The sequence below is a fragment of the Canis aureus genome, chromosome 19 (assembly GCF_053574225.1).
Source record: "Canis aureus isolate CA01 chromosome 19, VMU_Caureus_v.1.0, whole genome shotgun sequence".
Classification (NCBI taxonomy): Eukaryota; Metazoa; Chordata; class Mammalia; order Carnivora; family Canidae; genus Canis; species Canis aureus.
This window is the reverse complement of record NC_135629.1, coordinates 18,683,393-18,705,215: the sequence shown is the minus strand read 5'-3', so window position 1 is coordinate 18,705,215 and position 21,823 is coordinate 18,683,393. Positions and strand designations below refer to the sequence as shown.

General features: G+C 34.3%; 2 long non-coding RNA genes and 1 other non-coding gene across 13 annotated transcripts in view; 1 reads left to right on the top strand and 2 right to left on the bottom strand.

Annotated features, from left to right (window-relative positions):
- The window catches only part of LOC144289702 (uncharacterized), a 175,398-nt gene that overhangs the window by 61,158 nt on the left and 92,417 nt on the right, over positions 1–21,823 (top strand). For 6 of the 11 annotated variants that reach the window (XR_013357608.1, XR_013357604.1, XR_013357609.1 and 3 more), the window contains exons 4-6: positions 12,307–12,459; positions 15,487–15,578; positions 17,131–17,212. The exons of 3 other annotated variants lie outside the window; for them this stretch is intronic. This is a non-coding gene — a long non-coding RNA (uncharacterized LOC144289702). The remainder of the gene's footprint in view (positions 1–12,306; positions 12,460–15,486; positions 15,579–17,130; positions 17,213–21,823) is intronic. 2 more of the 11 variants (XR_013357605.1, XR_013357610.1) reach the window with 1 other exon arrangement.
- Positions 944–21,823, bottom strand: part of LOC144289704 (uncharacterized) — a 285,074-nt gene continuing 264,194 nt past the window's right edge. The window contains exon 4 of the long non-coding RNA XR_013357618.1: positions 944–993. This is a non-coding gene — a long non-coding RNA (uncharacterized LOC144289704). The remainder of the gene's footprint in view (positions 994–21,823) is intronic.
- On the bottom strand, positions 10,021–10,126 carry LOC144291311 (U6 spliceosomal RNA). The gene has a single exon (XR_013358618.1). It is a non-coding gene; the product is annotated as a U6 spliceosomal RNA (small nuclear RNA).

Genomic DNA, 21,823 nt, shown 5'->3' with positions numbered 1-21,823 from the left:
TGATTTATTGTAGATGCACAGAGAAAGAGAATTATCCCAGTTATTAAACTGAGGATAGTCTGCAAAGCAACCATGTTAATTTATGCATGCACTTCCCGTTGCTGTAATTAGAGGTGAGCATCATATTCTTAGAAATCAGTCCATTCAAACTATAATTACCAGTGTCCTGGAAGGATGATATTTATTGCAATTTTTAAATGGTCATAATATGGGCTTAGAATTACAAATTTTTTGAACTTGTCATGGTTTGAAGTTACCTGCTTGAGAGTTAAATATTATGTTAGAGACCAAAGCAATGTTCAAGCTTAGTTAATATATAAACATTTTTCTCTTTGGTTTAAAAATAAGCAGATGATACAGAGATAGCAAAATACCTTGTTCATACACTAGAGAACCTCAGCTGTTACAGATAATCAGACAAGTTTTGTGGCTTGATTTTAACTTGCTGCCTATTTCTAAATTACTAATGAAGGAATTTAATAAAGATTCCAATATTTGACTTCAAACTTCAGGTTATTCAAAGCTTCAGTTATATTCAAGTCTGTAGATGCTTTTCAAATAATAGAACACTTGCTTCCTATCTGGAGGGTCATAAACATTTTTAAATCCACTAAGTCGATTTCTTCCTAAGCCTGGTGAAGATATCTAACAATTATTAAACTACCAAATTATACTAACCTGGGTGAGCTTGGCTCTTTATAAAGTATGTTGACATTTATATAAGGAAACAAATAGCTGACTGGGGTCATTTCTGCATTGGAAAATAGAAAGTTTTAGTTTGAATTACGTAGGTTTAATATGCTGTGCTTTTTAAATGTTATCACCAATTAAAGTGCCCTCTCGGGATCCCTGGGTGGCGCAGCGGTTTAGCGCCTGCCTTTGGCCCAGGGCGCGATCCTGGAGACCCGGGATCGAATCCCACGTTGGGCTCCTGGTGCATGGAGCCTGCTTCTCCCTCTGCCTGTGTCTCTGCCTCTCTCTCTCTCTCTGTGACTACCATAAATAAATAAAAATTTAAAAAAAAAAAAAAATAAAAAAATAAAGTGCCCTCTGTTGCCTGAATACTGCCAGACGCATTTCATGTTAATGTCTACGTAGTTTCTAGTACACTGTGACCATTTAGTCATATTGTAAGAGATGCAAATATGTTTTTCCAGTTTCCTATTCATATTATTTTCCCAATAAATCTGGTTTCCATATTGAAATAGTGCACAAAATTTTAGACCATATTGTGTTTTGTATCTGGTCTGTTCAACTACTCTGCACACTTCTCATCATGCCCCATCCCTCCCCTTTCCTTCTTTCCTGATGTTCTTCCTTCCTTCTCAGTGGAAATGAGAGGAAGACATTTGATGCGCTCTTTGTTTCTGTGATTATTTGTAATGTTAGGCTTTCAGACCCAACTTTTGGTGACATTTACTCAGTTTTAAAACTCAAAAGAAAGACATTGATTTACTCTCAGAGGCTTCTTACCAGCAATCTGTCAGAATAAGGTGCTGGGATTGAGAATGGGATGATTATTTTTTTAATGATGGAGTTTTACCTTGTTAAATCAGCTTTAACATAATTTAAGATGACCTAAATATTCAATTATAATATTTGTTTACAAAAGATTGATGGAGAACTGTTTAAAAGCTTAGGTTTTAAAAGTCGTAAGTACTACATCTCTTGAAATGATATGAGTTTACAACTTCAGCCCAGCGTTCAATCCCCCTCATTAGCACTTGAACCCCCTACAGGATCTGCTCTTTCTCCTCCTTGCTTGTTGTCCTTAAATAATATGCCTTCTCTGTCCCTCCTCCTCAACCATTCCTTAGCTCTTTCTCAACCATTTTTCTGCCTGGAATGCTTTTCTCCAGTCTATCTACAATGCTAACTTTCTCATCACCCTCAAGTCTGTCCTCGAAGATCCAACCTAATCATCTATTTAATCCTGAAACATTTGCTGCCACCCCACCACAAACTCCTGATCCTCTCATTCTAGTTATTATTTTTATTTTCTGTTTATAGTACTAATCATCTTGTACCCTAGATAATTTACTTATGTATTATATTTTTCATGGATTTCTTTAACTCCCATGTTAAAGAGTAACCCTCACAAGGACAGTGATACTTGTTAGAACTGTCCATGGATGTATTTTAATCACCTAGGACAGTGTTTGAGACACAGAAGTTCAGTAAATATTTGTTGAATGAGTCAATCATTTTATATGACCTAATTGATATGGTAGATTTGCCTCCACTTCAAAACAATACCATAAAAGATACCCACAATTTTCTTAATTATTTTAAAAAGTTAATGGTGAAAGCATAGATTTTGGTAAAGGGGATAAAATAATTACTGAGGACTAAAGAATAGTTATCACAAATGTGAAGTGATAGCTCAGTTTGTATTATTAGTCCCAAATCACAAGAACATTCAAACACCTGATTTTCTTTTTTAGATTTTATTAATTTTCTCATAAGAGACACAGAAAGAGGCAGAGACATAGGCAAAGGGAGAAGAAGGCTCCCTGCAGGACTTGATCCCAGAACCCTGGGATCACAACCTGAGCCAAAGTTAGATGTTCAACCACTGAGCCACCCAGATGTCCCTACACCTGCTTTGTTCTTTAGAAAGAATACTATGAGGGAATTATGTTTATTGTAGTAAAACCAATTCTATCATTTTAACACCAGTAAAATTGTTGGTCATCAAAATATTGTCTGAGCAGAAGCAGGTGTGTTGTGAAAGTTTTATAATGATACACATCTGAAATAAATGGCAGATTTTGATTCCTTAAAGAATAGTTGGAATGTTTGAACCAGAGTAGCAAATAACTTTTGTTTTCTCTGTTGAAGTATTTTTTTCCAAATTGCAAATTCTGTCAAAAATGAGTTTATCTTTTTTTTTTAATTTACAGCTGTGAAACTATTTTTATCTCTTTTAAACTACACTAGTTTATATTCAAATGAAATCTAAATAAATATAAACTTTTAACCACCTAATAAATTAGGTTTATAGAATGATATCTTTTGACACACAAACATTTTCACTATAAGCACACAATTAATAAGCATTCTCACAGTAAATGCAGCTTTATCTGGTATTATATTTGCTGAATGAGACAAGAATATTAAAGAGTTATTGACAAAGGAGAAATGTTCAATAGTAATCTCAAGTTTACCTTATAGAGGGAAAAAAAAGGTTTTCTTTGAGGAATGGGAGAGATTTAATTAAACATAAAATAAGGAAAAGGTTACTTTCTATTAAAATTTAAAAGGTTAAGAGAGTAAGTACAAAGCAGTCCATGAAACCATTTTTTCCCCAAATTCTCACCTCATTTGCATCATACAAAGCAGATAAAGTCATGCATCCCCCATACCCCAAAGTGAATGACAAAGGTATGTGTATAACATAAAAGAACATCTGTTAGTAGGTCTCTCCTGAAGAAATGGGAAGGGCAAAAGCTTCCTTCTTTCAGAATTAATTTGATAATAAGAGTTCTCTCTGAAATCTCAGATGACTCAACACAGAATAGCACAGAATGTCAAAGCGTAGAGGGAATTTCCGATGTAAATTAATAGGATGATGGTAATAAGTAGATGCAGTGCTAATTCTTCCTTTTCTAATTGCCAGTATAATCATAATACAGTAAGACAGTATGGGAACACATGAAAGTAAAAAAAAAAAAAAAAAGAAGAAGAAAGAAAGAAAAAGGGCAGGTCTGCTTGTTATTATTTTAGTATGAGATACAGCAGTAAATCTGAGGCAGAGGGAGAACCCAGTTGTTGTTGGTTTTTTTTTTTTTTAATCATCTTTCCACTAAGGGAATTGCTCTATTTCCAAAAATGAGCTCTTAAAAAAAGAAAACTACAGTCTGTACTTTGAAATCAGGTGCAATTATCCTATTAGCAATTGAAACCATCCCCAAATTAGGATAGGCTTAATTTAAACTTCTTAGGTCTAAGGTAATTGGATTGATTACTCACTAGTAACTAGACCACAGTTAGTGGGATGGTCAGTTCTATGATCTTGTGAATGTAATCTCTAATTCAGAGTCATCAAGGAACATCTATGGAAAATTTCTGGTTTACCATGTTTTGTGTGTTTGTGTGTGTGTGTGTGTGTGTGTGTGCGATTAATTTAAGTAAATTCCATAGAGAATCTAAAAGTTGCTCTGAGTTCCCTAATGTGATTGGAATTAAGGTGCTCCCATTGACAGAAATATCCTTCTCACAAATATTTTTTGTTGTCATATATAATGATCTCAAATAAAATAGTTAATTGATGTTATTTTAGGAGAATGGGAGGTTTATTAAAGGGAAAGGAAACATGTTTATATGTTGAGTTGTTATTTATTCATAAATTGTTCAGTGCCCCACTTTTCAGCTAGTTATAAAGAAGAAAGAACCCATAAACTAAGTCATATTAAGATATCAATGACAAATATTGTATTACAATATTTGTATTACTCTTTTCAAGATTGCTTCCATCTTCAAAACAGAATGTCTAGAGGTAGAAATATTTTAATTTAAATAAAGAGTCTTTAGATAGTGGTACAGGTGGAAGACAGACTCTAATGGATGCTACGTTTCAAATCCAATAGCATAATTTCTATTATGCTGATAATGAGTGTCCTTCTTGGATATTAAAATGAAGCTTCTCATTGGTTTCTGGTTGTGGATAATATAAAATAAGGACACTCCACCCTATTTCTCTCACAAATCAGCTATAAAACCTGAACAGTGTGCATGAATCAATTATTTGAGGATTCTTCAAAGTGAATATATTCACAATAGCTAAAAGGTGCAAAGATGGATGAACAGATAAAGAAGACATGTTATATTTATACCATGGAATATTATTCAGCCATCCAAAAGAGTGAAATTTTGCCATTTGTGATAACATGTATGAACCTTGAGAATATTATGCTAAGTGTAATAAGTCAGAGAGACAAAAACATTTTTCACATGATTTCATTTATGTATGTAATCTAAACAAACAAAGAAACAAAACAAGACCCAGATTCATGGACACAGAGAACATGGTTGCCAGAAGAATGAGTTCAAAATGAGTGAAGGGGATTAAGAAGTACAAACTTTCAATTATAAAATAAATAAATCACAGGGAAGTAATGCACACCATGGGGAATATACTCAGTGACGTTGTATTAACTTTGTAAGGTGACACATGGTAACTAGACTTACTATGATTAACATTTATAATGTATACAGAGTAAATCTGAGGCAGAGGGAGAACCCAGAGATCACTCTGTTGTACACCTGAAACTAATATATTGTATGTTAGTTATACCTCAGTAAATTTCATAAAATAGTTTAAGAAATTGAGACTTGAGGGACGCCTGGATGGCTCAGTCAGTTGAGTATCCCACTCTTGATCTTAGCTCAGGTCTTTATCTTGGGGTTGTGGTTCAAGCCCCATGTTGGGCTCCATGTTGGGTATGGAAACTACTTTTAAAAAGAAAAGAAAAAAATAAAGCTTGAATATATAAGTAAACCAATATCTGTGCTGACAAATCATACGAGTGGAAATATTGCTATAAACAAATGTGACAAGAGAATAAAGCCTATGATAATCACAGAACTAGAAGTTCAAAAGAAAAAGTAACAAAGAATTTAGGATTTAAAATTAAAGTAAAAATTCACCACAGACAAAATATTTGCTGTGAAAAATAAGGCAGAAGTATGCTTATGTTGAGCAAAATTGTCCATCTGTCCCTGTGTATTCAGGAACCAACTGAATACTTCTTGTTTCCCAATTAAAATAGAAGACTGAGCTAGTATTAGTGCAGAACAGAGACAACAGTGCTGATTGCAATTCAGTAACTCATGTCATATTTCATGTATTATGACCCTAGTGTCTACATATTTTTTAAATTTGCATTGCTTTACTTGATGCTATTGGACGAAATTTAGCACTTATGAAATAATTCTAGGTTATTCATGATTCTATTAATAAAAGATTATAATTCTGGATATGAGACTATGAAGACACAATGGACATTTGTTGGTTGTCCCCTCTTTTCATTCATCCTTATTCTCATCTCAAGAACTTTCCACTTGGGATCTTATTTTTTCTGGGGAAGATGGGACCAGATTTCTGGGACCTTGGAACAAATCTAAGCCCATTAGCACATTCCATTGCTCTGGCCACAGAATTGGTGCAGCGACAGGTATATAATTCTGAGCTGATCCAATCAAAGTGAACCTTTGAATGTGTGCTCAGGTTGGTAGGACAAAAATCCCCTCTCTACTGCTGATAGGAAGGAATGGTTTTGTATCCATGAGACCTATTAACTACCATTTTTGGGATCATGATGGTGAGTGACTTAGGGTGACATCAAAGTTGAAAACAGAGTAAAGAGATTCACAGAAATCAATCATGTGAAGATCTTAAGCCTGTCCTAAATGCAGCTTCCTCTTCTGCACTTTTCAGTTACATAAACCAAATACGTTCCTTAACTGCTAAGCCAATATGAGTTGGTTTTCTATAATAAATCACTGTATCATACCTGCCACAGAAGGAAAACTAATGCTTTTTGTGATAGACAGAATAATGGCCAACAAAAGAGGTCACACCCTCATCCCTGGAAGCTGTAAATACATTGTTATATGGCAAGTGGGGAATTGAGATAGAAAGTGGAACTAAGGTTGTAATCACCTGACCTTTAAATGCAGAAATTATCCTGGATTGTCATGATGCACTCAAAGTAATTACAAGCATCCTTGAAATTAGAAACGAGAGGCAAAAGATGAGTTAGTGTCAGAGTTATTTGACTAGAGAAGGATCTAGCCAGCCATTGCTGGTTTTGAAAATTGAAGTGTGGGGCAAAGTGCCAGTGAAAGTGGCCAACATCAGGAATTAGAAATGCAAGGACATGGGTTCTGTCCTAAAGCCTCCAGAAGGAACAAAGCCCTGACAACATCTTGGTTTAACCCCCATTTTGGACTTCTGATTTCCAAAACTTAAGATAATAAATTTAGGTGGTTTTAAGGCACCAAGTTTGTGGTAATTCTCCCTCATGTCCCACACTGGTTTAGATGTCCCTCCGTACCCTTCTTCAGCCTCTTGTCTGCAGCTTTCATAACCTCTACATACGTCAGCCTGGCTTTCTTAAAAACAGGGAATTTACACAATCACAGGTAGTTAGGAAAATTCAGAAGTTATTATCAAGACAATATTGACACAATACTTCAATCTATAGTCTTAAAAAAAAATCTATAGTCTTCATTCAAATTTTATTGTCCCGTTAATGCTCTTAATATCAAAGTGGTTTTTTTTTTTCCCTCTCTCTGATCAAGGATCCACAGGATCACACAGACATTGGAATTAGTTTCCAGGCCTGTTTAGTGTCCCTTTTCCACAATGTTTTCTTTGTCCTTTGTTATTCATGTCAATGACATTTTTGAAGAGTATAGGCCAAGAATTTTTCTGAAAATCCCTTTGTTTGTTTGGCGTTTCCTCATAATTAGATTCAGACTATGCATTTTTGGTAAGAATACCACAGAAGTATCCTCAGCGCATCCTGTCAGCAAGCAAATGATGGCAGGTTGGGCCAATTATCAGTGATATTAATTTTGGTCAGTTGGTTAAGATGGCAACTACCATTTTTCTTTACTATAAAATTTTTAATTCTCTGTTTATAATTAGTAAGTATCTCATTAGGGGATACTTATAGACTTTTGTCTGCTAGTTTTAACATCTGTTTGTCGTCCTTGCCTGAAAATTATTACTGTAGTTGTTGCCAAATAGTGATTTTCTAATTTATTATGTCTATTATTAGAATTCTATTCTAATGAAGAGAGGTTTTTTCCCCCTTATGTATACATTTAGTTTTCTTACATTTATTTTTATTACCATGCACTTCTGGATTCCTCTTTTCTTCTGTAGGTTGTGATTCATTACTATAATTATTTATTTTGCTCTACTGTCTCACACCAGGCCAATGGTAGTCTTTTCAAACTGACTCCAGGGTCATTCATGTTCCCATGAATCTTTGAATACCTTCTTACAGACTGGCACAAAATACTCTAAGTTCATCTCATACTTTCCATATCCCAGCCCAAGAATAAGCCATTTCCTTAAGGAGATGGTATTTGGAAATCAAGATCTCAGTGATAAGTGTGGTTTTTGGTACTAGAGTTTCATTGCTTTCAGGTCTTTTCAACAAATAGATCTAGCAAATAGAGAGGAGACTTGAAGTCTTCAACCACATTTCTGGATTTGTCTAATTTTTCAATAAGTTTTTCCTTCATTTTATTTGAAACTCTATTGTTGGTGCAGCAGTTAGGATGGCTATGTTTTCTTGGTAACATGCCCCATTTATGGTTATAAAATGTCCCTCTTTGTCCATGGTAATATTTTTGTTCTGAAGTCAACTCTAATATAAATATAGTCGCTCTGATATTCTTTTTGTTTTCTGTTTTAAAAACAGCATTGCTGAGATATAATTCATATATCATACAGCTCGTCCACCTAAAGTTCATTTTGTCAGTATTTTTATAGAATTGTGAAACCAATACCATAATGTAATTGAAGAACACTCTGCTTCCCTAAAAGACACCCTGTATTTATTAACAGTTAGCCCTGTCCCCACTAGAGCCTCCTACACTCAGGTTTAAGCAATCACTAATCTACTCACTGTTTTCATAAATTTGCTCACTCTGGGGCACCTGGGTGGCTCAGTGATTGAGCGTCTACCTTTGGCGCAGGTCGTGGTCTTGGGGTCCTGGGATCGAGTCCTGCATCAGGCTCCCTAGAGGGAGCCTGCTTCTCTCTCTGCCTATGTCTCTGCTTCTCTCTGCCTGTGTCTCTCATGAATAAATAAATAAAATCTTTTAAAAAAATTTGCTTACTCTGCATACCTTCATATAAATAGAATCATAAAATATGTGGTCTTTGTGACTTTCTTGTTTCACTTTGCATAGTGTTTTCGATCTTCATCCATGCTGTAATGTATCAATACTCAATTATTTTCATAGCTGAATACTATTCCAATGAATAACATATTTGTTTCCTGTTGCTGATAGAAGTTACCATAAATTTAGTGGCTTGAAGCAACATAAATTTGTTATCTGACAGTTCTATTGATTAGAAATTCAATACAAGTCTCACTTTGTTAAAATCAAGATGTTGGCAGAGCTGCATTCCTTTCTGGACACTGGGAAGAACCCATTTCCTTGTTTTTCCCATCTTTTAGAGACCTCTCTCCATCCTTGATTTATGGCCTTCTCTCTCCCTCCCTCCTCCCCTCCCTTCTCCATTTTCGAAGCCAACAAAAGCAGGGGGAGTTCTCACACAGAATTTCTGTGACTGACTCTCCTCTCTCCTTCTTCCAATTTTAAGAGCCTTGTGATTACACTGGGCATCTTGATCTTTCAGGGTAACCTCCCCATCTCACAGACCATAACTTACTCACATTTGGGAAGTCCCTTATGCCATGCAAGGTTACATATTCACAGCTTCCAGGGATTAGGACACAGTCGTATTTAGGGGCCTTTATTCTGCTTACATCACTTGGATGTGCCACATTGATTTATCCATTTATAAAGTGATGGACATTTGGACCGTTTCCACTTTTTGGTTTTTATGAATAATGCACTTGTGCATTTCACATACATATGTTTCCATTTCTCTTTGATGTATACTTAGGAGTGGAATTGCTGGGTCATGTGGTAACTCTATATTTAACTTTATGAGAAACTGCTAAATTGTTTTGCAAAGAAGCTGCATCGTTTTACATTCCAGCAAGCTATGAAGGTTCCATTTTCTCCACATCCTCACCAACAATTGTTCTTTCCTGTGTTATTTATTTTAGCCATCTTCACGTTTTCCTTTCTAATTAGTGCTCAGATGATAAATTTATTTCCATTGTTTCACCTTCAACCTATGTATTTATATTAAAGTGGTTTTCTTGTGAACAGCATTAAATGCACCTTACATCATCTTGTGTTTGTACATAGACCACAGCCCTTTTAATATTAATTTCTATAACAGATTTTGAGAGCTAAGTTTTTGAAAATATGGAACACTTCACAGATTTGCCTGTCGTCCTGCTTAGGGACCATACTCTTTTTCTCTGTATTATTCCCATTTTAGTGTATGTATTGCTAAGGTGAACATTCTTATAATAACATTCTTGCTTATAACCTTATTAAGTTATAGGCCTTGTGAGGGCAGAGATAATGTCTAATCTATTTATAATTGTCTTTTCTAGCTTTGTGCCTTAAGTATTTATTGAATGAATACATGAAACTTTATAGATTTTCATTGTACACATTTTATTCAGAGGGCTTATCCCATGGTTGTTCATTGGCTCTCAATAATTTTGTATTGATGGGACAACTGAGAGTATTGATCATACACTTGAAAGGGGACTGGATTGAACCCTTGAAAGGGGACTGGATTGAACCCACTTTTTTCCCAAAAAGTGATTAACAAACCTTTAGATTGCATCAGTTTCCAACTGTTTGTTAATCTAACAACTGTTCTTTTCTTTCTCCCAAATCAAATTCTTTTTATTTTAATATTTATGTGATCTTTTTCTGGATGGGCTTGACATCATGCTCATTTAATATTATCCTAGTCTACTCTACATGATGCATTTTCATCAACTAAACATTCCATCTAACAGATGTGTCAGTAAAAGGATAGCTCATCAGTTGCAGTAGAAATAAATTTGTCAGATGATTGACACTGTTCACACACAAAGGAAGAGGTATCAAGTGAACTGATGTGTCATGGTATCAAAACGCAAGACAGCAAAGTATTTATTTAAAGAATATATTAAATTTTTTTAAGATATGGCACTATCTGGAGTTCTAAAGAACATTTCATAGATGTTAAATCTGTATTTTTGTTGCTTTAGTGTTTCAGAGTCTGCTGAAGGATTCGTCAAAAGTAAATTACAGTTAGAGGATCTGTTTTCCTATTATCATGGAAGGAAATACAACTTAGTTTTAAAAATTAAAATTATGGACAAAGCATTAGACTCTTAATCCTGTCTCATTAGAAAAGACTTAAGTGCAAACAGCCAATAGCTTTTAATTATAAGAGGATAGATATTGCAAGCTTTAGCATCATCCAAATATAAAATCTGTCTTTAATACCCTAGATTGAGTGGAATAGATGATGATGATTTTGTTTTAAAAATAGGTATGGACAGTTTTTTACATAAGAGAAATTACTTTGAATTGTTTTCTAGTTCTTTTGTATTTCTCATACTTTTCACCTGGCTCAAGTTCAAATTCCTTGAGAATAGGAATCATGTCTTTTGGTTGTTTGGTACTTTCACAGCAGTGAAAAGCATAACATGCATACATAGTAGGTGCTGATAAATGTTATGTGAAAGCATGTCGCCTCTCTGACAACTTCTGTTCTGCACTTGCCCAGATGCCTCTTCCAACACTCTTCTTCCTGTGTGACTCTATTTCTTGTTCAGTCTCTGCTCAGATGTCACCTTGTCACAGAGGCCTTTCTTTACCACGTTTTATGAAATTCAGTTGCTTCTCCCTGGTCCATTGCCCTGAATGACTTTTCTCCGTTTAAGAAAGAAAATAATGATTTTTCTATGGTCAGAATAAGAAATTCTGACATATTTTTAAATATAAGCTTAATTGGTATTATGACAGTAATCTAAAATTTTGTGAAATTAGAAGCTGTATATAGCTAGAAGAAAAATTATGCTTTATCCTGCAGTGACATAAATATGCTTAACATTTAAATTTAACACTTCCCAGGTTTTCTTTGTAAATATTAACTTATTTCCTATTTTCATTTCTGAAGTTTAGAACACACGATAAATAGCATTAAACTTTTAATTTAAATGACAAAAGAAAATAATATACCATTAATTTTAGCTATTTGAAGATCGAAAAAAATCTAAAAAGTATGTAATGTGTGAAGACAATTCAAAATGATATATTGACGGGATCCCTGGGTGGCTCGGCGGTTTAGCGCCTGCCTTTGGCCCAGGGCGCGATCCTGGAGTTTCGGGATTGAGTCCCGCATCGAGCTCCCAGCATGGAGCCTGCTTCTCCCTCCTCCTGTGTCTCTGCCTCTCTCTCTGTCTATCATAAATAAATAAATAAATCTTTAAGAAAAAAAATGATATATTGACTGTTATCAGTATACATTTGTTTCTGTAAAAAAGTAAAAATAGCATCAAATTTTCCTAAGATGCATTAAAGAATTAAGGATTTTAATACTTATTTAATTGATATTGATGCTTAGGTGGATATTTAAAAACGTTTTTTCTTTTTTTAAATAACATTTTTAAAATATGTTATTTATTTATTTGACAGGGAGATAGAGAGACAGAGCACAAGCAGGGGGAACAGGAGAGACAGAAGCAGACTCCCCACTCAACAGTGAACCTGATACAGGGCTTGATTCCAAGACCCTGGGATCATGAACTGAGACGAAGGCAGATGCTTGACTGACTGACAGCCATCCAGGTGCCCCTAAATTTTATTTTCAGTTCACTAAATAATGATAAAACATTTTATACAGAATGGAGTTTTGCCATATTTTTGCTTCTGTCTTCTATAAAGTAGAGATTACATAATTTCAATTTTAAAAATCCATAGAGTAAAATTAACCTGTACAATTTAACATCCTTAAAGTCAACAGGTACAGAGGCCACAAGATTCTGTGGCATGTTTAATTACCAAAACTGACATAGGAACATTCTGATTAAAATATTATTTCTATCTTAGCATTGCTTTTAGAAGATTCAGTTTAGGCCAATATGGAAGTGGGAATGAGAGGGAACAGTTGTTTTTTTTTTTTTTTTTTTTTTTGAGAGGGAACAGTTGTGATGATGTTTTGGCTGTATGATGCCTGTGAGAACTTTGAGATTTCCCAAATTGAACTCCTTTTCTAATCTAATAGAAGTCTGAGTATCTTATATTGATGCCAACACCTACTTTACAGAATTGTTATGAAGACCAGAAATACATATCAGTCAGGAATTAAGCACAATGTAGTAGACAACTCAGCACATAGGGACTTATTATCTGATGCATTCATTTGCAAGTTAAGTTTTACTGTTTGCTCATACATGACACTAAATTTAACTCTCTGTCTTCCTTCCTTCCTTCCTTCCTTCCTTCCTTCCTTCCTTCCTTCCTTCCTTCTTTCCTTCCTTCCCTCTCTCCCTCCTTTCCTTACTAAAAACGTCTCACTAATTCAAGGCTTCAGCAATTACTTATCCTTTAGAGGAAAGTGGAATAGTAGCTATTATGTCAGACTTTCTAATAGATATGTGTTAGAGATTGTTCATCTATTTTCTTCCTGTGAAACAGATGTGGTATTATTATCTGCTTACCCATAGCAATATAGGTAGACAGTAAAGATAGAAGATAATACGTGGAAATAGCTTACAAAAATCTAAAATATTTAAATCTGCCTTTTGGTTTTGTACATTTTATCAGAGGTTACAAATTGGTGGCCCTAAGAGGACTCTAAGACTTTTTATTTGGTATGCATATGCAATTTTTTAAGAAGGAGCCTGTGTTCTCCAGCTTACCATAATCTTTACAAGTCCTGCACTTTCAGGCCACTTTGTTAATTTTTATTAATTCACATTTCCATTTGAATTATTACGAAGGTGAAAAGTAAAAACTGATTTGGTGTAAACTTCAAGTCATTACTTTGTGAAAACAAGTTTGATTTAGCAGCTCCTCAAGGTTCTTTTAGCCTATCAACCAGTGTCATATTGTTACTTTCAAGCAGAACTCAGGAAGTTTGTGGACTTGATTAGTAAAATAGACAAAATTACGTCTTTCTTTCCAGCATGTTATTTAATTAAGAATGTAGGCCACAAACCACAGTAGTATTAACAGTACCTACACACCATCACTAAGAGAAGTATTTTTGTATCATAATACAAGTTTTGCAGGTATCTTGAAATATTGCCCATCTTTACTTTGGATTTAGAGTTGTTGAAGCCACTGCTAGACCATGTTGTCTAATGTATCATTCAAAAGCATACATTGCTATATCACAAATATGTCCTAATACTATTTTAATCATTGTATTTCAGAATAATTTGTTTCCTTTGTATCTTTTATAATCCAGTGTGTTTTAGTCTATGCACTTAACATTGTTCTGAGAAGTATCTTGGCAAGAGAGAAACAAAACAAGAAAGAAAACAAAACAAAAACTAAGGCTCTTTTAAATCCTTGTTTCTTTATCTAAAGAAAATACTTATTAGTTCAAAACAACATATGTATCAATTCGGTGCTGTCATATAATAGTTTATTTCAGTGAAAGAAAGCATATTGGAAATTATTATCTCCCAGTTGCAAAATCATTCCTTTAGTAAATGTTTCTTTACTTAACAGCACCTTTCTCACAAACACATTTATATGCACATTTTATCTTTTAACACACTTAGCTAAAAGGAGCACAAAATGGTTTAAAATTATGTATTAAGAATTTATTACACCCACCACCATATTTGCATAGACTTGAAAACAGCAAAATAGCATCGTGTAAAGCACATACAATATGGGTTTTGAAAATCTGGACAAAACATTCGACTGTAAAAATTTAAATAGTATGCCTGGACTTTGATGAGTCTGTTACTTCAAAAATACACAGTTGCTCTCTGCTGCAACTTCCCAATTTATGTTTTCTACCTGTTGGAGTACCAAGCAGCATTTAAACCTTCATGTCAGCTGTGAGTTTGTGCAAAAAAGTAGTCACTCCAGACATACCAGGTGCTTCTCTATGTCATTGGAACGATCAGTGTGATGGATATTCTGTTCTGTGGCTTTCGTCTGATCAGAGTCTGAGCAAGGATTATGCCTCTGCTGAACAAATTATGTTTTTTTCTTACAAGCTTCCTTGAGAACTGATGATCAGCACTCTGATTTTTCAAAAGAGCAGTATGACATTAAAAAATGATCAAACCATTAAAAGTTGAAATACTAAAGGATTTTATTTAAACTCTTGTAGTATTACCGTCCCCCACACCTACAAGGGAAAAAAGAAAGAAAATCGATCTATATGGAGACAGTGTGAAGATATTATAATTTTATATCCCCAGCCTGAATTTCTTTTAACAACAGATCCTATATCATGTCTAAGAGAATAGTAATATTTTATACATTAATAATATTTTGCGTATTAGAAATAATCAATCCATTATGAATCTACCATTCATGTTAGATTATAAAATCCAAATGTGATGATCTTTCTTTTAGCCCATCATTCCAATGCATTGGAATGTTTTATTAGTGAATAGATCCTAGTCAGTATCATAGGGGCCTGAGGAATTGAGACAGGAAAGGAAAGAAAGTCAATAAATAGGCTATACAGTGGCTCAATACCCTTGGAAAATTCTGGAAGAAAGTGTGGGAACCATGTTAGAAGCTGGGGTAGTTATTTTCCAGCTTTCATCTATCATTGGCTTAGAGAGCTACTCTAGAGGCATTAATGCTACTGCACTTATCACATTTTGTGGGTCCCATGCACAGGTAAACAGAAGAGGAAGTCCTCAGGTACAGACTCTCAAGTGATCACAGGATAAGGCCTTCTCTATACCTGCACGACTGATGAGCACAAAGAGGTATTGGGGGAACCTACCGTGCCTCCTATAACTGCCAGAGTAGGACACAGGAAAGACAATTTTTACGTGATTCATAAAAAAGAAACTACATGAGATTAGGAGAGAAAATCTCATAGCAATTCTGAGGAAACTGGACTAAAAATTAAGAAAAATATCTTCCAATGCTTCTTTAATTTTTGCTGCTATTGTGATCATTTAAATGCATTCAGTAGAAATATGCATATTATTTAAAAAAAAAAACCTTTTGAGAGAAGGTAGGTGGAAGTTAATGGGACAAATACATGCAATGAGGAAAGAAAAAGAACAAAATTGCAATAGTGAAAGAAAGCAGGATGTGCTCAATCTCCCACAGTATTTCAGCACAGAAGGCATGAAACGAAAACCAAGGGCAGATATCTCATCCTTCACTCCCACCATGCAGAATTTACACTGTGAAAATTAACAGTCTTTCGCTTCATCAGAATTAAAATCATACACAATTTGCAGACATACACTCACACTTTGGAAATATATATATATATATATATATATATATATATATATATATATAGAAAGAAATTATTCATTTATAGCCTTTATAGAATTATTCATTTTATAGCCTCCGTTAGAAAATGCCTGAGCATTATGGAAAAATTTTTACTGTGAATTAATAGTTTTTTTTAATTCTTTTCCTCTGATTAGAATATACATTCTGAAATCAGGAACTTACATTTTTTTTCTCATTTTTTAAGACAATGCCTGTTATATGATATCTATATGTGATAGATGAGTTGGTAAATTTAATTGAATGCATTAAATGAAGTCATTTCTATAACCTAGTGGCTCTTGAAGGGGGATAATGGGAGATAACCACCCCCCACCAACCACCATTTGTCAATATTTAGAGGGAATTTTAGATGTTGCAGCAGGATGGAGGATGCTACTGGCATCTAGTGAGTAGAGGCTATGGATGATGCTAAACATCCTACATGTAGAGGACAGTCTCCACAACAAAGAACTGTCCATCTCAGAATGTGGAAAGTGACAAGGCTGAGAAACAATGCTATAATGCCTATCACTGTTTGGTCTTTCACATATTCTATTCACATTATAAAATGTCCTATTAGTCAATAACTAGGACACTGCTGTTTTGTCCAATATTAGTCTCAATTAATCACATTTAAAGTTAATTTGATTCATTTTAGAGCTAGTATGTGTACCCAGAATTTGGGTTTCTCCAGAAGCCCAGAACTCAGAAACAAGTAGTCCTACAAAAATGGTTTTTGAGAGGTGATCACTGGAGATATCAGTAGGAAGTAGGGAATTAAAGAAGGAGGGGAAAAAAGGTAAGCCAGTTAATAGTGTGGCATTATCAAGAATTTGCCCAATGTGGGCAACCGAAGCTAAGTCCTAATGGAGAACCCTGGGAAAAAGGATAGAGTATGGCTCAAAGTTATCCCAAATGAAGGGTGAAGATTCTAGGATGCATATCTACCAACTCCCTTTCATCATTGGCTGGAGGCTGCTTTCAGGGGCTTTAACTCTGACACACTTCTGGTTTCCCTCCACTCAGGTTGAGTATACTCCATAACCAGATAAAGACTTCAGGTAGAGAATCATGGATGTTCCTATTAAGCAGCCTTTGGTGTGACAAGGTAAGGCCGAGGGGTTACAGCAGGCAGGAACAGCAGCTACTTCATCATGAAAGGACAGATTTTTGAGCAAATATGAGTTCATGTGGGGAATTGTATAATTATGATGGTTTACAGTGAGTTTTTACTAAAATTTTACTTTTCCTGTATCTGTATTATTACCTTTTTGATGTATTAGAATCATAGAATCACAAAGCCTTTCAATGTGTCTAATCCAACCTCCTCCTTAACTTGGACAAGCAGATACTTAGCTTCATTTTAAGCATTTTAGTCCCACTGATTTCAAACTACTTGATTAATTTAATTGATCCTGATTAAGAAATAGTCTGTTTTCTTATGCATTTTTACCTTTTTTATGGATTAATGAATGTCAAACTGTTCTTGACATGTAGATCTACTGCTTTCAGTAATACCCTGACATTAATTCTTGATTTATTTTTGGAAAAATATATTAAACCCAAAAGAATTGGCAAAATTTTATTCAGAAAATGGTGTTGAAAGTTTCCATATTTTGTGTACATTTATAATTTAAATAATAATGAAAGCCTTCCATTAAATACTCATTCCAAATAGGTGTGTGATACTAATTTATAAGGAAACACAAAATTAGTTTTATAGAAACTTCTAAAACTGGTATAAATCAGCCCTCAATGCAATATTCATCTCTGTCCACACATTATATTAGAGTGTGCTAAAATGTATAAATTTAACCCTGATACATAGGAGCTGAAGGCTCTTTTACATGATTTATGGGATCACTGAAGGATTTATTTCTCCTCCCCAGTCGTTTTTCTACTATCGTCTCAAGATTTATACTATCCAATCAGGTAAAGACCACTTTCAACCCCATTTGAATAACTGCTGATAGGTCATAACTTTTCTAGAAAGGTATATCAGATACTCTAGTGATGTTCTTTGATTTGACAAATCCTGAACAGGAAAAGTTTGGCTGCTAAGATTTTCAACATCAATCCACTCTTCCTGTTCTTACAAGTCTTTTTTAGGTCTCAAAATACAAAAAGGAACTGTATATGTCAACTTCTCAAAAACTGTTACCAAAAAAAAGTTAGAAAGAAAACTGTTTATTTTAAATTTAATTTCAGGAAAGAATATTAATATAGATGATTTTATGATAGTTACAACAATATACTGTCATGCCATAAAAGAATTGTCTTTCATTTTAAGTTTATTTCTTTCAAATTTTAATTAGATGTAATATAATTTTTCTGCACAGTTGCATTTATCTCACATTTTATTCACTGCTATTATTTATATCACTCTGTAGAGAGTTAACAAAGGACAAGAACAGGAGATAAAGATGTTTTACACACTCTACATGTTATATTATAAATATTTTATATAAGGCTGATTTAAGATGAAAAGTTTGGTACTATTAAAAATATCGAAGATGCTATTTAAAACATTTAGATCATGCCATTGGAACTACTTTTCGAATACTTTATGCCAATTATGTTACAGAAGAGATTCTAACACTATGAAAGACACCAGTTTTAATGGTGTTTTACAGAAATATATTTCTTGAAGAATTAATTTATATATTTAGACAGTGAATCTGGCGTGAGTATGCCCTAGTTCCATTTGTGATACATGGATTCCGTTTGGTATCTTTGACAAAGTGCTATAGCAATCAACCTGGTTTTTATTTAGCATTTGAAAGGACAATCAGCCAAATTCTAATCTCAGATGTGTGAACTTATCACATATTTCATGAAATATGCTGCTTTGCAGTATCAAAAATGGATTTGAGGCATTTATGGCAAAGCACAGTACAAGAGAGGCACATGAGGGTGGATGAATTCATTTTCAGGGGATGAACTTAGGACTTTACTCATGCTTTCAAGAACCAAGAACACATGACTTTTATTTCTCTCTTCATGTTCCAGTCAGTTCAGAGAATCTTATCAGTGGGCAAAATACAGAGGCCACCCGCCATGTGTGGGAAGGAAGGAGAGCTGCAAAATTTAGAAGTCCCAGATTACCTGAGAGCTACTCAGTGCACAGATGGGTTGTTTCCCGTCAGTGATCCCTGATTGAACCTGCCACTGAATTCTCCTGAATAGCTCTTCATGAATTTCAGTTATGCTTATTTTTACCATGAGTTTGTATACTGCCAAATATGATCACTATTTTTTTGTACAGGCTTTCTTGATTTGAGTCTTTCCCTTCACTTTCTGTACCTCCCAATGAATAAAGAACATCAGGAGGTGGCAAAGCACTTTTAATATTTATACAGTCTTAGTCAACCTTCTGAATTTCTGGTCTTCCATGAATGTTTCCAAAATGTTTCGTCCTTTGTGGCCTCTCCATCGAGACTGAGTGAAGCTTAGATGTGTCATTAAGAGAAGTATTTACTATAGAACTCATATCGTGTACATTTTAAGTTTTACATTGTATAACCTGATCATCTATTCTATACACCATATTTCCATTCTATTGTATATAATTATGCTTAGTTAAATGCAGATTTTTGAAAAGTTCTAATGAAATACCCACTTGTCGATTTTTATGTTTTTTCTTTTATTTTTTTTTAAATGGAACTATAGATCTTAAACATTATTATTTAACATGATTAATAATAGCTTTTTTTTTTAGATGTAGGCTACATTCTCATAGACACTTAACTGTTCTGAAGGAGGCTGCTTTATTTTTAAACATGCAGTTCAATTGAAACTGACATTATGCAGTTCAAAATATATATATTTAGTCCCCTTTCACTTTGAAGAATTACAGTCCTTGAATGCATTTCTTTCCATTATTAAGTACAACTATACCTGAAGATGAAGTCCTGTAGGCAAACCAAATGCCAGCCTTTACTGCACACTACCTATTTTAAGTGGATAATTTAAAACATACACACCCAAATGTATTATCTTTCTTCCCACTTAGATACTGGTTGAATATCTCATCTGCAAGAGAAGCTCAAAGACACATATTTGTTGTGTTTGATTGCAACTAGCCCTTGTCACTTTGCAGTAAGATACTGTGCATCATACAGTAAGGACTTGAAATCAAGGACCGATATGAATGAGAGGGATCAACATTTCCTTCTAGGTGGCTCTGAAGAAGAACAGGATGCTTTAGTCTTAGCCCTGACTCTTCCATTGATTTACTGTGTGATAGGGAAAATTGCATAATTGTTTCTTCTGACATTTTATAAAGGGGTGCTACATCTTTGGGGAATATTTAGAGTTATAGTGTAATAATTTCTACATTTCCATGAGTAAAGTTGCCTATAAACATTAAATGTTGGAAAAATTTAATGTTCTGGCTAGACCAAATTCATTCATGAAGCTGTTGTTATAATATTTTTATTATTATTTTTCAGTAATATGTTCAATACGTAGCAACCATGGACCCTTTTAAAGTGTATTAACATTCCTGGCACTTAACATCACCAGAATGAATCTCTGAACATGAATCCTAGTCATTTAACAGTTTGTAATATAAAAATCCAATGTGTACAAAATTAATCAGCAATGGCAGTTAAATGAGCTTATGACTAATAAAGACTCACAGAACATTTCAACAAATAGTATAGATACTGAGTTTTTTGCTAGAATGACATATTTAATATCTTGCTTTCATTGATGAATCCTGCCTTCTCTAATCCATTATTTTGGCCAAGTTTCTTTCAATTTTTATTTAGCGTGACTAAATATTTCACTAGACTATGAAATTTTTTAAATTTATAAACATTTTATTTATTCCTGAGAGACACACAGAGAGAGGCAGAGACATAGGCTTCTCCTTGTGGGAGAAGCAGGCTCCCCACAAGAAGCCTGTTGCAGGACTCGATCCTGGATCCCGGGATCACGCCCTGAGCCACCCAGGTGTCCCTAAACTATGAAAAATTGTTAAATGGTTAGAATTCTGCAAATACTTATTGAGTCCCTACTGTATGCCTGACATTGCAGAAGGTACTGAGTTAGTGCCTAATTCATAAAGATACCCATAAGAAGCCATTCCTGATCTCAGGACCTCATGGTTTATTCATTCACAATCTATGATATGACAAGAACCGTGATTAAAGAACAAAGCCATTTTTTTCAACATATATTTGTTGAGTACTTACTATGTACCAGGTCTCATTCAAAATATTGGAAAGGTGTTGGTGAACAAAACAGACAAAATCTCTGTTCTGTTCTGATAAGGTAACATGGTAGTAGTGGGAAATGGAAAATAAATTGTAAGTATACCTATGAATAAGTGTCATAAATAAGTAAATTATGTAGTATGCAACATTTGACCATCCCCCCCCTTTAAGGAAAATAAACTTATATTCTGGTAAAGGGACATATTTGGGGATATTTTTAAAAGACTAATATAAGTCATATTATTCATGTTGAATATTCAAATACATTTGAAAAATATGAAATAAGTTCTAGATTGACTTCCCCAAATCTCATACTTTATTGCTACTAAGATGCACATATCTTCACATATTTAGTAGGTGTGAAAACAAAGTGTATCAATTAATCAATAGGATGTAGTGTTCGTTGTCAACTGGGCAGCAGGTGCAGTATAAATTGGCACTGGCTGTGCATGCAGAAACTGGGATTTCATTCATGGTGGTATGATTTCATTCATGGTACA